This window comes from Brassica napus, unplaced genomic scaffold (genome assembly GCF_020379485.1).
Source record: "Brassica napus cultivar Da-Ae unplaced genomic scaffold, Da-Ae ScsIHWf_601;HRSCAF=894, whole genome shotgun sequence".
In the NCBI taxonomy this organism is placed as follows: domain Eukaryota; kingdom Viridiplantae; phylum Streptophyta; class Magnoliopsida; order Brassicales; family Brassicaceae; genus Brassica; species Brassica napus.
Window position 1 is genome coordinate 810 of NW_026016662.1, and position 11,240 is coordinate 12,049.

Here is an 11,240-nt window from a genome sequence, read left to right on the forward strand (position 1 = left end):
ATTTTCTAAAAAAAATTAATTTTTTTTGAAATTCCGAGGAAATGAACCCTCAGAAATTTCCGACGAACATTTCCTCGGAATAAGTCGTCGGAATATACTAAGGGACTCCTTCCTCGGAATTTTCCGAGGGCTCCGTTCCTCGGAAATTCCCGATGAATATTCCGAGGAACATTTCGTCGGAACTTCCGAGGAACATTTCGTCGGACATCGAATATCCCGAGGAAGTTCTCCCTCATATATTCCGAGGACCTTTCCGACGAATTGGTGGTCCTCGGAGTGTCCTCGGAAATTCATTTCCTCGGAATTCCGTCGGAAATTTCTGAGGGATTTCCGAGGAAAAATGAATTTCCGAGGAGTTATTTCCGAGGACCTGTATCGTCGGTATGTCGTCGGAATAACGTTATTCCGACGACATACCGACGATTTTTTCCCTCGGTATGCCGCTGTTTTCTTGTAGTGGTGAGCTTTGGTTCCTTCAAACAATCTCAGAAAGTGTGAATAGTTGACATTTTGATCCACTTTAGTATCTTTAGTACTATCCGCAATCAGTAAGTCTAGAATGGTGCTAAAGAGTCGTTAGATAACAAGCAAAATCTAATAAGTTCATTATCCCCTTCTTGACTCAATAAAACTTTTTTGAAAACATTTGATAAGACTCACAATAAACTAAGTATCAGTAAACCTCCCCCCCAAACTTAAATTACATTGTCCCCAGTGTATATCTAGTCGGAGTTATGGTGATAAATAATCATAAGTACATAATTTTAACAAGTAAGAGCGATATACCAGACCGGAATGGATGTCGACCGATGTAAAGGTGTTGATATCGGTCGCGGCAGGAGATGTTCTGTCGATCGATGTCGGCAGTGTTTAGTCGGTTGATACGGCGATCGTCTACTTGGTTCTCTTCTTCTTTTTTTGATCAAATAGTGGGTTGCCTCCCACTCAGCGCTTTATTATAGTCATTTAGCTTGACTTTAGAGATCTGATTTAGTCCGGATGAGAATGAGAACATGTTCCAAAACAAGTCTCAATGTATGCTCTTTGAAGCTTTATCATTCTTGTGTGAAAGCCTCCTCCACAGACTCTTCTCTTTTGTCTGTCATCTCAGCAATAAGGAGTGCTCGAACCTTTGCAAATGGCTTTGAGAAGAATTTGCTGTGCACTCTGGATTTCTTGACACCATCTGAGAAGCGAGGGATAAATGATAACTGAGAATCACCCGTGATTCTTTTTCTCTTCTTTCCCCCAGACTTGTATGATCGCATGGTGGTATCTCCATCCCTAAGATTTTTCACGCACATCAAACTCCTTCTGCTCGGATACGCGCCCACTGTCGATCGACGATGAAGTGGTAGTGTCGATCGATGGTGAAGTGGTAGTGTCGATCGATGGTATCCGGTCGGTGTCGATCGATGCTGCTTCTGTTGGGCCCTTATCGACTTCATCCCTAAATTGCAACCCTCTATGAGAAGCTTCTACGTGCTTATGATCATCCAATACCTCATTGTAACTGAACTGCATACTTCCATCAGGTGGAATAGGAGACTCAGCTTCAAATACAGCGCATGGAACCACAACCTTCATAGGATCATGTATCCTCTTCACCCTTTTGTGAAACCCATCAGCGTCTTCTGTCCAGATAGGTGGTCTCCGATATTTAGGTACAACAAGGTGTGAGGCCTTAGACATGTAAATCATTTCCTCAACTTGTTCCAGCTCGACTATGTATCCTGGCAGTTCATCCAACCATGGGTGTCGATCGATGCAATCGGGTGGGTGTAGCTCAATGCTATCTGGTGCGTGGTGATTGATGATGTAGGGCGTTTGTTGATCGATGATGTAGGGTGGGTGTCGATAGATGCAATCGGGTGGGTATCGATCGATGCTAGCCTCTAGTGAAGTTTTCAGATCCTTTTCTGAAGTGTGTTGATGGTCATCAAGCTTCTTCTCCAAGTTGTGATCTAGATTCTCTTGTTGTGCCTCATCCTCTAGCTCCAAGAATCTTCCATTGTAATCTCTCTATCTACATCTGGGACAAGATCACAACTTGATACATCGGTGCTCTTCTGTGTCGACCCATCGATCGATGTTGAGGTCTTGTCATCGGTCGACATTAAGGTCTTACTGTCGATCGATGTTGAGGTGCTGGTGTCATTTGATGTTGAGGTCGGATAACTTGTCTCATCTTCTTCTCTTTTGCTCGACTCTCCAAATCCATGTTGTTCATCCCTTTTTGCCATAATTTTGTCGAGCAGTTGTATTGGAATCATATACTCCTCATCTAACAATGCCAAGAACATGTCCCATTTATCATTTTTCTCCTTTTCTCGAGTTGCTTTAGCATCATCAAGAAATTTGTAAAATAAGGTTCTTTCAATGTCATACCAGCTGGTTAGAGATCTTGGTTGTAGTTGACTGAACCAGCTAAATGCATCCCCAAAGATAGAATAGGGAAGATCTTACAGAGCATGTGGTATTCAGACACTTCATTCTGCTCACTCCTTGACACGAGATCCTCCAGCTCTTCGATGTGGTTTCTGGGATCTTGGTGAGGAAGACCCTGGAAGGGGTCTTGACCTACCCAATCATACCACTCTCGGCTAAAGTCAAAGTCATTCATCTCAGCAACAACAATCACATTAGGGATCACAGCACCCTGAGCATTAATCAATTGTCATGCGATGTTGCGGGTGCGACCTTTTTCGTCTCTTAACAGCCCATTCTAATTGACCTTAAGTATGAACACTTCGATCTTCTCTGTCTCTCCGCAAGTGGTGTCGTTTTTCACTAGATGAACAATGTCGGGATGAACAGTGTCACGGTGAACAGTCGCGGCGAACAGTGTCGACCGATGCGGGATGAACAGTATCAATCGACATCAGATGAACAGTATCGATCGACGTTGGATGAACAGTGTTGAGGTGAACAATACCTCGTTGAACAGTACCAGGATGAACAGTACCTCGATGACCAGTGCCAGGATGAACAGTGTTTTCCGACACAGGTTGAATAGTGTCGATCGACGTAGGTTGAACAGTGGTCGATCGACATTGGGTAAACAGTGTCGATCGACGCATGATGAATAGTGGCGATCAACGCTTGGATTTCTACGCTGCCAATCGCTGCTTGAAGGGTGTCGACTGCAACTTATGGATCACGCGTTCCGAATCCAGTGGCTCTACTAGTAAGAACCATATCCCCTTGTTGCTTCTGTTACTCATATGGATGTACCTGAAACACAAGAAAAAAAAATTTATCAGTTTTTCTGTGAACAGTAGAAAAACCTAGACTAAATCTCACTAGACAAGATCTAATGGCGATCAAAGCTCCCCAACAACGGCGCCAAATTTGATATCACTCAAATTATCCTAAGGAGTGATTTATACTCTCTCAAATAAGAGGTCGAGTTGTAGTACTTAGGGATCGAATTCACAGGGAGCTAGGGAACCAAATAAATCAAATAAGTTTGATTAAACTAGGCTAATAGTTTATAAAGCAGTAAATAATTAATGCAAAGCAATAGATAAAACAGTAAACAAGTTGAACAAGACAATTGTTCAGCTTGGCAAGGAGTTGTTTGATGGAAGGATGGTTGCTAGATCTAGGGTTTCTATTCAAGAGATCAAGATTATAATCCTACAGATGCCTAATGAGTTGCATGCATGATAATGTAAAGCTCAACTACTTGATCAACAAGTCAATCAGCTCTCGCATGTATTGAATTATCTATTAACTAGATCTATTGATCTCAACTGTCATATTTTGATCAATAGAAAGTGTCGATCGATAATCCTCTAGGGATATCGATCGACACATCTTTTGCTGCATCGATCGATTATTCAAGTGTGATATCGATCGACGCGCTCTAGTCAAGCTTTATGTGCAGGTTAAATAATAGCTTACTAAGCTCACTAGATCAGCTCTCGCCTTGCTCATAGCAAGAAATATAGTTATATTAGAATGTTTTCAGGATGAGAATAAAGCTCTCGCTTTTATTAAACTATCCAAGGGCATGTTCTAGGTAGCTAATCTAGACACATGCATTAATGAACAATCCTAAAGATGATTATCACAACTCAGCAATCTATAGTTGGGACTAATCCTTCATCCTATTTGAACCCTAAACCTAACATGTGGATCTATTCAGACATGAAGTTTGTCACAGAAATCATAGATGAATAGATATTAAAAACAATAGATATTAAAACCAAAGACAATGGAGTTCCAGGAGGACTCTGAAGGAGTTCCTCCTTTCTCTCCTAACTAAGAACAATGAATAATAGAAAGCATAGATAGCGTGTAGCCGTCAACAATGGCTTATAAATAACATAAATAAGGTTTCTGGTCGTCCAAGGATATTGTGGTAATTTGGGTTTGCTTCTGGACTTCAGCGGTCATAAAATATGCTCAGCCCATATTCTGGCATCACTGTCGACCGACACCAATGTTGTTACATCGATCGACAGTCCTTCATCTCCTCGCAGCTTCCTCTCGCGAGGCAGACTGACCACTGTTCAGTAAAACATGCATAACTTCTGCTAAAAGATGCTGATTGACCTCAAACCGGTGGAATTAGAAAGCTAACTCAAATATCTATCTTGTATCCAACGATGAGCTCAATCTAACCGTCAGAAGGTCTCCATACAAAGCTAGACATCTGATGCGCATGTGCAGTTCTGCACCTCAAAAGACTCCAAAATCACTCATATTTCTCCAGAACGTATCTGAACCCTTAAATACTTTAAAAAGACTGTATAATTGGAATTAGTTACTAAAACACCTATATATCATGGCTAATAATGGGTGAAATCCATGGTATATCAATAATGAGAATGTTTGTATGTCTTTGATATAGTTAACTGCAAATTTTTCTGTTCCTCCACCGTGTTAGTGACAACTTTTCACAACGAGTCTGAGAAAGAGAAGACTGTGTGGATATCTCTATTATTAGTTGTTTATGTAAAACTGAAAACATTATTGACTATATAACTAGCCGGTTAAAATAGTTTTTTATATAGCTAAATTTGATGTTGGCTTATAAGCAATTGAATTTTGAGTGTTTTATCTTATGGAAATTTTTACAAACATTTTAGAAGCTGGTGTTTAACATGATTTTAGAAGCTGGTGTTTAACATGATTTGACAGATGTTAGTCTATCTTTTCTACAACAAACATTGTAAAAGCCGGATAACAGTTTTGTTAGCTAAAAATATTATTAGTGTATGACTTTTTCTATATTTATCTTTATAATCTTTATTCTAAGTAACATTACCTTGTTAATACTGTTGTTTTCGATATTCACGGGGCTAACGATTTTCTTTTGCTAAACACAACTCAATTGGCCGATTTATAAGTTAGAATGGTTATACTTTGACTTATACAAATATTTTGTATGTTAGCCGGTATTTAATTTTTGTTTACTGGATATTTAAACAATTGACGATTTGATATTTCAGATGTCACCGAGACTTATGTTTACTCGAATACATAAACTTAGTAACCTTTTCATACCGAAATGGCATCTTGGATATCTCTATTATTAGCTGTTTATGTAAAACTAAAAAAATTATTCACTATGAAATAAGCCGGTTATAATAATTTGCATATCGCGAAATTTAATGTTTGTTACATGCAATTAAGTTTTGAGTGTGTATAACGAAATTAGCATCACGATTTGAATCACATAAAACAGTCACAAAATTATCAATTGCAGTCACTCCCATCTATCACGATTCACATCAGATGAGTCTCTACTGGAATTGTGACGGCAAAGCTCACGGCAATAATTGGTTTGTCGCTAATCACACGGAGATGCATGCAGCACATGGTAGACACTCACGCCATCAAAGCCATGGATCTTTATCTCGGCCTTATCTTTTTCATTTGTGGTTTATGGGTCACTCTTGACGATGTTATTGGCCAGAGCCAAGACAGCTCGCATCAACCCCACAGTACAAAACATAAACTCTCCATGGAGTACATGATCTTATAAACTAGATTGATCCTGCCAGGAACCTCATCTGGGTGAGAGGACAAGTAAGTATCCCTCAAATGCCAGTCCTGGTCACTGGGTAGGTGAATAAGATTGTTAATCATCGTTGCTATTGCAGGTTCCTGGCGCAGAAGGGAACTTTGTGTTTATTAACGATGCGTGCTACAAGAAGCCAGACATCTCAAAGCTTCCATTCCCAACGTACTTAGCACCAGAAGACGAGGATCCATCAGAATTAGAACCCTTGGTGGCAGATCTAGGAGAAGTCGACCCATTTATGTTGGCAGAGTGATGTCGTTTTCATTTTTTTTTTTTTTTTAACGTTTGTGCAAGACAAGAAGCTGAGGACGTGGAGAGTCAGTCAGTCCAGTCACAGAGCTAAAGCTGGGAAAAATTGTACTATTTCTCTTATTTTAGTTGTTTGGATGTATGAAACTGAAAACATGAAGAGAGAGAAATTGAGTCTCTCGCGCATTTGTTCAATCTTAGATGCTTTTAAGAGTTTGCAATAAGCAATGAAAGAGACAAAAAGGACTTTACATTTCATCTTATGATCCAATTTTGTAAGGCCTCTCTCTCTATATAAAGTAAACAACTCCCAATAGAATACAGTTTGCGTTCCTAATCTCGTTGACTTAGCCATGAATCAAGAACAGAACCTACGTCAATGCGCAGCCTGCGGGGAACAAGAAGCCTTCTTCACCTACGCCGTCAGAAAAAACAAGAATCTCCGGCGACTCTGCACCGACTGTTTACTCAGGGAGCATCGTAACCTCTTCTGCCCAATTTGTCTCGACGTCCCTCCTCCAGAAGAGAGCATCGTCTGCCTCAATTGCCCTTCCATCACCCACCTCGATTGCCCTCCTCGGCCGTCTTCCTCCGCTTCTCCCTTCACATGCCCGCCGTGCTCTGAACCCAATTTCTCCTTCTTCCCCAAATCTTCTCACTCGACGGTTCTTGACCAAGAATCAGCCGACGCTCTCGTGGCAGCGGCCATAATCTCGGCATTTTTGATGAACAACGAGGCGGCTGAGTTAAAGAAGGAAGCACATAAGAAGATCTTCGCAGCCAAAGATGTAAAGAAACACGTTTTTGAATGGTAGGTACAACAATAAGTTGTATCAAGAAGGTGTTTGTTGATTAATTCAACAACACATTTCTTTTGTGTTCTTTTGGTAGGTGCAACAAGAAGTTTCACCAACTCCCCATAATCTCCTATAAATAACCACACAAGGAGAAGAAGAAGATCATCCCAAAAAAACAAGAAAAACAGAGAGAAGAAGAAGAGAAGAAGAAGAGAAAAAACGTGAGAGAGAGAAAAAAAAAAAAAAAAAAAAACCTTTTTTTTTTTTTTTTTTTTTTTTTTTTACAAAAAATCTTCTTTAAGAAATTACGAGTAATTTCTGAGTGTATTTGGGATCGGGGTGTGAGTTGAGAGCTTGTAAAAATTTCCCGGGTTGATAATAAAAGATCTGTAGCAGGTCCGGAGACGTAGGCAAAAGTTGGCCGAACTCCGTTAACAATTTTGTGTGTGTTTTCCCGCTCCCACAAATTCTGCAAATTCTGGTTTTCCGCAAAATTTGACCGCATATTTCCTAACAAAAGAGGCCAAGAGGAGAGCTAAGGAAGCTTTGGCAAATCTTCAGGACCTTGTTCTCAAGCAAAAAAGCTTCGGAGATGAAGAATAGTAAACACATCCAAGAAAATATGATACTGCATTGCTGTTTTCGTTTGGAAACTGAGATAGGAGACACATTGCATTGCTGTTTCGCTTGCTGTTTTCTTTTGTTCTATCTTTATCATCAATATGACGGAAACCGGAAGAATGAATTAATCTTTAGAACCTAAGACTCTAAAAACAAGTTTCACAATCGGCTGAGTAGTTCTGCTAATAAAGAAACAAATAAGAGTTATTAGGCGTAACATTGATGTCGAGAAAATGGTGCATGGGGCCGAGAAGTGTTGAATTAAATTTGTCTCGATGATATTGCCAAGAAGAAAAAGCCGTTCATCGACATAGAAATGTCATATAATATCACACGTCCTTTTTTCTTTGTGCTCCAACTTGTTAGTTTCAAACTTAGTTTTTTTTTATTCTACCTGTTAAAACTCTTTATTACCAAAAGGCACTTATGATATTTTTTGTGTTTTTATAATGAAAGTTACTCCCGTAAAAAAAAGTTTTTGTTTTTAGAAAACCCTTTAAATTTTAATGATGAGATGCTTTTTTCTAAATATTTTTTTTTCTTAACTCACATTTCATATTTTTTTTACTTATGAGATACTGGATCTAAACTCTAAAATAACAAGCTTAACATAATAAAAATAAAAATTAACTAAAAATACACATAGTATTTGTTACTATTCATAAATATTTTTTTAACTTGTTCTTTCATGAACATATATTATACCAATCTGAATCCTCGTTATTACAAAATTAAGACATCATTACAATCAACTAGGCTTCATATCCTAGTCTACTTATTTATTTTTATTAAATATTATTTTTATAATTTTTCATTCAGCATATAATATATTATTAAGGACATTTATAAACGCAGCGACATTTTTCCTGTTTTTTTGGCCCAATACAAGTACCAACTCCGTTGGCATTTTTTCTCTTGCACAAATAGACACAACTTGAACCGGAACATGGAGCACTATGTGAAACATAACCTCCAGGAATCGTATGTTCCTTGGTATTTAGAATTTCAGTACAATTTTTGTTTCCATATGTTTCATTCGCCATTAACCCTGATAGAATATAACGAAGACATAAAAATATTAGTTTATATATCTTTAACAAGATAAAGTGTACGAGTATTATATATTTTATGATAGGTTGGACTGGTGAATAAACTCATAACAAGACTTTTACCGGTAAGTGGTTACATAATCGTTCAAAAAGAAAGCAAGAAGAAGCAATAAGAGAAAGTGGTTAAAAAAACTAAGAAAATCATTTTAATTTTAGCTTTTGATCCTGTTTTTTTGATTGGTAACAATGAAAATGATACAATTTTTACTTAAATAGTAAAAAGTTACTAATCAAAACAATTATAAAGGTAAAAAAAAACTAAAAACATCTATTTTTGTGAAACATATATATATATATATATTTGTTACGGTATATAATATTATATTTCAAAACTTCTATTAATTAGCAAAAATAAATTATAATCGAAGAAAACAAACAACTTTAATTTTTAAATAAAAAATATATTTTATAATTGTTTACATTCCCCTATCAGTTATACTAGAACAACGACGATCAATGAAATAATAGAGTTTGCTTTCTCTTGGTAGATTCAATAAGTAAACCAAAACGAAAATATTAAACTATGAAAAGATTTGTAAGCCTATTGTTTATGTTAGTGTCCTTATGTCACTATCAAGGTTTGAATTTAACATTAAACTGTGATGATTTTTTTTGGGTCTAAAACTGTTATGATTTGTACAAATATTACTATAAAACTGTATATTTTGTGTAAAATTAAATATTCAAACCTATTGCGATGATGATGAATGTAGCTATAATGGGACTCGATATTTGAAAGAGTTTCTTCATCTCAAGTGCTTTCAACAAATTAATAATGATTTTTGGGTCTATAAAAAACTAGTATATTAAGAAAACTTAAACGTATATCACCTTTTATACATCTAATTTAATTTATATACATCCTTAAATTTTGGTTTGACGGATGTGGCTCTCCATTGATTTCTGTTTTTTCTAAAATTATTTTTTTAAGATTTACAACTACATTTTTGTTTTTTTTCAACCCCACAATTAAAGCACAATACAATTTTTCATTGGTGACTTAGTCTAGAGGATAAAAGTTTTCTAAAAAAAATTAAAACATGTTGAACATGCTAAAATATGAATCTCGCCATTTAAAATATGTGATAACAAAATAAAATAAGGAAACACCAAACCTATCTCGAAAAAAGGAGTACTCATTCACCAAATTGGATAAAACGACATGTTTCTCTCCTTTATTGGTTAATACACCAAACCTATCTTGAGAACATCTACCCACCCACAGAAAACCCAAAGGAGCTTAGCAGGGGCGGATCTACTTACATAGAAGGTGGGGCACTTGCCCTATAGTAATTTTATAAATTTTTGTTTGTAACAAAATTTTGAATAAAGGAATCTAGCATATTTGGTTAAATTGGGACAATAGTGCTACATCCTCTTACGTGTGACCATATTTTTCTCTCATCTTTTATTTTATTTATGTTGTTATTGTTATGTTTACGTGTCTCATGATTAGTTTTCATTCTCATATTTTTATTTTTATCGTTTCTTGTTATATTAGTTATGTATGTCTAATTTGATCAGCTTTGTTTTGTTTATAAATATCAATCTTGAATTACAAATATTTTTAATCTGTTTTCTCTTTTTCTAGAAAAATAAATAGTTATGTTTTATGCATATTAAAACATATTCCATCTGATAATAATACATTATTTAATATAATTAACTATTTTAATATTTTGGAACAATTATAATTCAAAAATACAATTATTTTTAAAAGATTAAAATTTTCCATTATTAACTCATATAATATGTATTGAAATATAAAATAAATCTCTTAAAAACAATTTTTCTTTTGATAACAAGACATTCACAGGTTTATATTGACTCTATAAACTAAAGTGGTAACTCCGCATCCATGTGAACGACGAAGGTTGTTACCTAGCACTGCGTGCTAAGCTATCCGCCTATTGGTTCTCCGTTCGAGGTACATGAACGATATCTGAGTTGAGGAAACTTCCTTGTAAAAACTTGATATCTTTCAGATAACTTTCAAATGCTGGCCATTCTTCTGGTTCGAAACCATATTCACCAATTGAGAACAATCCATGGCAAACGTAACCTGAATCTGTCTTAAATTCTTCATACATTCCATTGTCCAAATCAAAGCCTCCACCTCCAAATGAAGAGGTGAAAGACATACCCTTACATTCCTTGCCCCTAATAAACCATCAAAACCCGGTAGGGTACTATAACAGCCTTGTCCTGAAAATAATTCATTATCTTTCCATGAACCATCAATAAAGCACCAACGTCCTGACGTTACTAATGGGATTCTGTGAAGTTCCTTCTTTTGATCAGTGAGTATTTGTGCATCAGCCCAAAGTGTTGATTCCAATTCTGCTAATTTAAGTATTTCCCTTGGGCCAGTATCAAGATTACTAAATACTTTATTATTCCGACCTTCCATATATACCATAATATCCCAGA

At 36.5% G+C, this 11,240-nt stretch overlaps 1 long non-coding RNA gene across 1 annotated transcript; it reads left to right on the plus strand.

Annotated features, from left to right (window-relative positions):
• The first annotated feature begins 5,005 nt into the window (after positions 1-5,005).
• On the plus strand, positions 5,006-7,835 carry LOC111213770. The gene is made up of 2 exons (XR_007336413.1): positions 5,006-6,039; positions 6,114-7,835. It is a non-coding gene; the product is annotated as an uncharacterized LOC111213770 (long non-coding RNA).
• Positions 7,836-11,240: the final 3,405 nt, after the last annotated feature.